Source organism: Bidens hawaiensis, unplaced genomic scaffold (assembly GCF_021521415.1).
Source record: "Bidens hawaiensis isolate Kalapana, Puna unplaced genomic scaffold, B.hawaiensis_p1.1 tig00039163_1, whole genome shotgun sequence".
NCBI lineage: Eukaryota > Viridiplantae > Streptophyta > Magnoliopsida > Asterales > Asteraceae > Bidens > Bidens hawaiensis.
The window spans coordinates 162,823-170,951 of record NW_027496898.1 but is presented as its reverse complement, the minus strand read 5'-3'; positions in this window follow the sequence as shown (position 1 = coordinate 170,951).

Below are 8,129 nucleotides of genomic sequence, written 5' to 3'. Positions count from 1 at the left end.
GGCAGCGGCTAATAGTGACACAGTACAGGAGCATGCTGCTCACCATACTGTATCAGTGAGCTGTCGTATCTCTGATCAGATCTTTCGCCCATACCTCGTCAGGTACAGTAAAAGATCCTTCAGTATACGGACTGGCTTATTTGGGCGGGAGTATTCCCCCTCCCGCCTCTGTGCGGGATTGCTCCCGGCTTGGCTCATTCCTTCAGGTGACACTGAATGATCGAGAGCTAAGTGCCTTGTGCGTGTAGCCATGCTGCGCGGGTGGCCTTCCCTAATGGCTTGTATCCGAGGCTGCGGGGACAGGCGGAGTCCTTCACCATTGGGAGGCATTTCCTGCGGGACCAGCTTGCGTACTGCGCGTAAGGACGTCACGTCTCTGAGCATGGTTGGTCCTGCGGATCCAGTTGGTCTCTGCGCAGACGTCCCTGTTTAAGGTGAGTCTTGCGGGTCCAACTGGGCTCTGCTGGGACCTACCTCTTCAAATGACGAAGCCAAGAATATTTTGGATTGGGTTCGCAAATTTTCGGCATACGCTTGTTTATATGGAGGTACGATTACCGGGTTGAGTCATCGAAAATGATTTTTATTGAATCGGGTCGCTCGCTGGATAAGCCCAATCTAGATGGTTCGATTTGGTTGTGTTGGTTTTGAAGATTTCAATTGTAATAAACTAATACGTAACAATAATATTAAAAAGCAATCACACAGTTACACTCACCAAGTTTACATAACCTCTAGTTTCCAAACATGCTGACGTGTTAATAAAATCCTATTCACAATTTTTGTACACTAAGCATTTTTTTATCCTATATAGTCCAACAAAAAAAGAACATTGGTTAAAATCTCATTAAAATGTGGAGTTATTGAAGAGGTAGGTCCCAGCAGAGACCAGTTGGTACCGCAAGACTCACCTTGAATAGGGACGTCTGCGCAAAGGCCATCTACTCCCGCAGGACCCACCATGCTCATAGAATCTTACGCGCAGTACGCAAGCTGTACACGCAGGGAAAGCCTCCCAATGGTAAAGTACCCCGCCTGTTCCCGCAGTTGCGGATACAAGCCATCAGGGAAGGCTACCCGCAGACAGCAGGGCTACACGCACAAGGCAATAGCTACTTCAGTAGTCACATGAAGGAATGAGCAAGGCGGGAACAATCCCGCCAAAATGAGCCAGTCCGTATGATTCTGAAAGATCTTTTGTACTATACCTACCAAGGTATGGATAGGACAGACGATCTGACCAGAACAACCCATGAGCCAACCACAGGGTGACAGCTCACCGACAACAGTACGAGGAGGAGCACCCTCTAGTACTGTTTGTCACTATTAGCCGCTGCCTACTCACCAACTCTTACTGACGGGCGTGCGTAGCCTACAGTTGGTAGAATAGTATTACTGTTGGCCGTAACCTATTCACCAACCAGCATGGCCTGCGTATAATCCACAGTAGGTGGGACGTGCATAATCTACAGTTGGTGGAATAGTGCAGCCGACTTTGTTACTGTTGGCCGTAACTTATCCACCAACCAGTATGGCCTGTGCATAATCCACTGTTGGTAGAACAGGAACACTATTCAGCCGGCTGTACCTGCTTGGAAACCTACCTTCGGCTATAAATACTCCAACATCTTGGAATGGTAAGATCATCTGCTATCCAGTTATCTAGCAATCTCTTAATATACACTTATATTCAGAGCAATCTAGTCTGATTCTCACGCCGGAGGGTGGTCACAAGGAGGAACCCCCCCTTCTCAGTGACGAGCTTACGGTGTTTGTTTTGCAGGTCTCCTGAAGAACAGCCTTCTCAGCTAGATCTCATCCGTGGGAAACATTACTTAAACCCCAGATTATCTATAATCTGTCCAGGGTTCACTTAGTGTTTCTTCAGTTATGAAAGCTATTAAGCTAACATGTTTGAAGAGCATTCTGCACAATTAAGGACCAAGAAAGCTTCCACCCATACCAATAGCAATCATATTTTTGCATTCGAATCTTCTAACAAGCTTCTGTCTTTATAATAATAAGATCAATTTCTATATTTGAAAACCACACACGATTTTTATGTTGCTTTTACTATCTAAATTCAATTTATTATTATATATGGTTAAATTATGAATCTTACTCTTATATTAAAGCAAAACAATGTAAACATGTGACATCTTTCTAAAGTTTTCACATAAGCTATTTCCAAAATTAAACTTTATTTAAATCTATTAAATTAATTTGCTACTTTTATTATTATTTTGAAAAATTGGATTTCAATAATCCAAATTATTGAGTTCTGGCCGATAATAATCCCAACTAACAATGTGACTGGTGGCAATCCCAACTTTCAGTTTTATTACCGATAACAATCTCAATGCAACCGTTATTTTTTTATGACATGGCGTGTTATCTGTCATTATTTGACTATTTAATAATAAATATTATTATAATATAATACTCACTTATTTAATCTTCTTCAACCTATAACCATCTTAACCCCATCACCACCCGACTTCTTCTTTTTCCTCATGACAACCACCACTCACTGCGGGAAAACACCATCACCACCGTCGAAATTGAATTAAATATGAGGTAATGTATAGGGATTGACTTTGCCATCTCTTGAAACTATATTTTAATGTATGCAAAGTTTCATCCACGATTCCACATCCTCGGCGAAAAGGGAGCTCCTTACATGCCGGAATCACATTTCCTTCGTAATCACGCATGTTTGTTCACCACCGCCGGTAGTTTTTGTCGGAATTGTAACATTTCGATTTTTCGCGTTTTATTTTAATAAATTATACTTCGAACCCGTATTGTATTGTAAATCCGACCCGGTAATTTTATTAATCATTTAAGTCGATCTTTAATTTTTCACGTACTTAGTTCATCAAAATCCGTCATGTAGGCGTGTGCTAATCGTTGTTCATTTAACATAAAATTAGTTTATAAATTGTAAGGGGTAATTCTTGCCATTTTCGAATCTACATTAACATTTCTTAAATTTAATACCCTTTCGTATAATATTTAGAATTTGGAAGGCCTTTCTGTAAATAACTAATATATATATATATATATATATATATATAACCCTAACCCTAGCAACTTCATTAACTCTCGTTTAATGTGATTTCCAAAAATAAAAAAAAACATTTAATGTTTATTTATTTATTATGTCTTTTAAACTAATTTTTTAAATACTTTATTTTAAAATATTATTATTATAAAGATTCTTTTGATGTGTATACGTAAAACAACTAGCATATGTCTAAACTATTAAAAGTCTCTTTTCGAGTGTGTGTGCATCTAAATAAATACCCAGAATTTGCCTTATATGAAAATTTAGTTAAACTTGCTCTTGATTTATTTTACCATTTTAAAAACTTAAATTTATCCTTTCGTACCATTGAATAATCAATATGGGAAAACCACATATGTTATGTTGTAACATCTCGGAAAATACCATAATTATTTTGAGTTAAAAATGACAAATTTGAAAGTCAAGGACCCAAAAATATCTTAATAATATGGTAAAGAAATAATGAGATATATATAAATTATAAAGTTGAAAACATTACATGTTAAGGAATTGTGAATTCATCCCATATAAAAACATGAGAAAATGAAAGTATTTCACATGGGTATAAATAGGAAATATAAATTTATCACGCATGGAAAATAGGAAAAATGTGGAAGCACTTTATAAGGAGATGAGTTTCCATAATATTATTTTTTGGGATATTGGAATTAAATACTCTCAATTTTGATCCATTGGTAGATAACGCTCATAACTTACGAAATGTTCCTCAACACTCCCAACTTTTAACATATTTTCTTCTGCCACTCCAGAAGTAACGAGACACTAACTTCGTTAGTGTTTGGAGGCAAAAAATGTCATTTTTTTCAAAGTTCAGGTGATAAAATCAAAATTTTAATTTATTATATATTTCACATCCTTCTCCACCCAACCACCAAACCCTCTTCCCTGCCACCACCGCCACCCCACCTGCCAACAACCACCACCGCCATCAAAGACTACGACAAAAGATTCTGTCACCGCCACCGTCGTACTTACCCTCGCTACCAGATCTGAGGTCACCGTCTTACCCTACCACCGCCCTGTTATCATCCCCATCTCCGGCCGATCCCGTGTTTTACTTTGCTTTTACGGCTAGTGCACCGCCATCATCATCTCCGCCACACACACACAAAAACCATCGCCATCATCATCTCTGTTTTTTGGATTTTGAAATTGGGGGTTTTGTTGGAAATTAGGTACAGTGGTGGTGGTTTGTGGCTGTAGTGGAGGTGGTTGGTGGTTGCCAATGGTGGTGTTGGTTGCCAATGGTGGTGGTTTGTGGCTGCAATGGAGGTGGTTGGTAGCTTCCAGTGGTGGTGTTGGTTGCGATGGTGGTGGTTTGTGGCTGCAGTGGCGGTGGTGGCAGGTAAGAGGGGGTGATGGGTGGGTGGAGAAGGATGTGAAATATATAATGAACACAGTTTTGATTTATCCCTTGAACTTTGAAAAATGACATTTTTTACCCCAAACACTAACGAAGTTAGTGTTTCGTTACTCCGGGAGTGCCAGAAAAAAAATGCTAAAACTTGGGAGTGTTGGGGAACATTTCGTAAGTTGGGAGTGTTATCTACCTATGGATCAAAGTTAAAAGTATTTAAAACCAATATCCCTTATTTTTTTATTTATAGCATGCACCCAGTGGTCATAGCGGAGGGTGCGAAGAACCTGACGTGCACGCACACGGGCACGTGCTCGGGCGATGGCGCACTTTGCACTTCGCATCGCCACACCGCGAGCCGCCTTGGTATTTTTGAAAAATTGAAGTAAGACCAAGACGTGACAAGTTATCAAAATTTAAGGGACTAAAATGAGAATTTTGAAATTTTAGTCATTTCGCGCGACGCGAAGGAACTCAAAGGAAGTGCTTTGCGCTACGCGAAGTAACCTTGCCAGGTAACGACACGTGGCAACACGTCATAGGGCACGTTTCACCACGTGGTGACACATGACAAGCCTATAGTTGCTGACACATCAAACCTATAGATCTACTTCGAGCGACGTGAACAAGTGCTTTGCGATACGCAAAGGACAAAAGATTTCAATGGCGGTGAAGTGGTCCTTCGCGTTACGCGAACGGACATATTGAAAGCCCTTCGTGCGACGTGAATGGACACTTTTTCTGCCTATAATAGGCATCCATGGGATGATATCCCAGTCATCCATCACACCTTACGAACACACATTTAGCCTCGTAAAGCGTGCTATGATCCGGACCTCCTGAAGTGTTCGTTTCTCGAAGTATGTGCAAGTGTTTGAAGCTTTGCTCCTTTATTCCCTTCATTTACCTGCCGGCAAGTAAAATTGTTGCCCGCATCAAGCCTAGGCATTTCATATAAGCTAGCCATACAAGGTAGGGATTATGCCCGATTATTTTATTATATATGGCTTAGACCCTAGTCGGGGGTATAATTTGTACCTTATTTAACTAATAAGTGAAACATAGTTTTCATAAGACGAGTGTATAGATAAAATATTATTTCTTTATGATTATAAAGATTTTATAATATTTCTTAAAAGATGAAAAGATTTTATAATGTTTCTTAAGAGATGAAACATAGTATATACGTTTCTTCATGAAGGAGAAACGTAGTCTTTAAATGATGAAACCTCTTGGACTAAAGGTCCAAGTAATTTATAAAAGAGAAATGATTATCAAGGTAATGATTATGCAAATAGACTAAAGAACTAAAGCTAGATCGTTGATCTAGTATTTATAAAAGGTTATTCTCGTACTATATGTCCGAGGTAACAAGAAGAATATATCAGTGAACTGCACTGATCATAACAAAGGTGAATACGTCCAAACTCTTTACAACTTTATAAATTGAGTCATAAATTGTTTGCATGGGATTACGTATCCTTAAAACGTCATAAACAAAGGTAATCGTTGGCCCTCAAGCTATCGTATATGTTTGTATGGATCCTTTCATATGTGGTTAGACGGTGGGCACACCGCACCACGCCTGATTATGCCTCCGCCAAGTTGGGCCGGACCTACGATGCTCGAGTGGGGATAATCTTGTGTATATAGGTAGTGGCTACGATCTCGAACGTCGCGGTGTTCGCAGAGCGGTTTCGAGTTGAGCTAGGGTTTGTAATAGTTATGCATACTTTTAGAACTTCATTGTTTTCTAAGCCATGTTGGATTGAGGCCTACGATGTCTCGAGGAGATAATTAAGTAATAAAATATTTTGTGTCAACGTGTTCACACGCATGCGTTGCTGACGTATTTTATAAACTGTATTATAGGTAATAAGGATTAGATGTTTGGAGATAATGAATAGCTGCTAGACGATCTGATGGCTCATTAACAGTTTTATTATTAAAATAATGTAAATTGTAGTTTTCTTCCCAGTCTTTCGAAATATATTAATATTTAATCATAACTTCCGCTTTACAACCTTAAACTATGACATATTTACAAAACATGTACTGATGTGTGCTGATCGTGTCGTAAAATATGATGGATCTAGTTTTCGCACAAGATCGTGTTTTAAAAGTGATTTCTACTAAGACTAATGTAACATCTATGGATTTTTCTTATTAATAAACGTTAGTTTTTTTTACTCACTTAATAAAGGTATCGTATTCATTTCATCGTTTATATTTATCATTGTTGAATTATATGTTATTTATTGAATAACATTAACTTTGTATGCGTAATTATATGATCCTATACTCATTTCATCATAAACATGTTTAATCGTTAATATGACATGTTGAACCGGAATGCCTAGATTAATATTTTATAACATGTAACAAATTATTTTGTTATTATTATTAATAGTATTTTTATCCTATGTATTTAAATAAACCATGTGATAAAATAAATGGAACATTCTAGAACCTTCTAAGTTAAACTTCTTCCTCAAGCTAGTTTATCTAATATTTTTAATTTGAAAATAAAATAGAAACAAAAAAAAAGAAAATAAAACTTGTAATACATTATATGTTTTTTTAATACATTATATGTTTTTTTAATAGTTTCATTACTAACGTTTACAGACAAATACTACCTTTGTGACGTTGCATATACAAACACTCGTGTATTTATGACTCCCTACCGTAATACGAGGTATTGGTTAGCCAATTTTCGACGACAACGTGCGTTAATTAAGGAAGAAAGATTCAATCATCCTCACACACAACTCGGAAATGTTATTGAGCACACATATGGTGTTTTGAAGGCTAGATTCCCAATCCTAAAGCAAATGGCTCCCTTTTCTTTTCCAATACAAAGAGACATAGTGATTGCTTGTTTCGCTGTCCATATTTTTATAAGGAAATGCAATATTCATGATCAATTATTTATGGACTAAGATGAGAACACTATCATCTCTGAAATGCAAGGTGGAGAAAGTGATGGCCAGTTCGTTCACGATATAGAATGGGGTTCACAAGGAATTCAGTACATGACCTTTACGTGATGAGATAGACACTCTTAACTAATTTTGAATGAATAAAAGTAAAATTGTATGCAAAGTATTAATTTCTTTTTGAATATTAGTATGTTTAATGGATTTTGAAGTGATAATGTGTAATTTGATTTTCTATCATGTTTTGTATTTCCTTTTTATAATTGTTTCATCAGTCAAAGTTCTAGCCAAACAGATACATTTCATTTAGCACGAAATAGTTCGGAGGGGTAAAATAGTCATTCTGTATATTATTCAGAGGTTCAACCAAACAACAATTACCGATTCAGCACTTACTGGTTCAGAGTCTCTTAACCATTTATACCTCTTAACGGTTCAGCACTTGTCAAACAACCCCTATGAAACTAACTCCATAGCATTAAGAATATCTTGGGATTTTCTCTCGAATGCTTTAGAAAGTGTTTCAATTCTTCCCAATACTTCTATCATCACGTGAAGAATAAACACAAACCAAATGATTTCAAATAACCATAAGTGTTTCAGTACTATTTTTTTAAAAAAATGAGGGGTTTTATATAAAAAATGTTTCAAAAGTTAGGGTTTTATATAAAAAAGTAAATAATCAGGGGTGACCACTGACCAATAGCAATTTGAAAAAAAAAGAAGAAAAACTCAGAGGTAACCG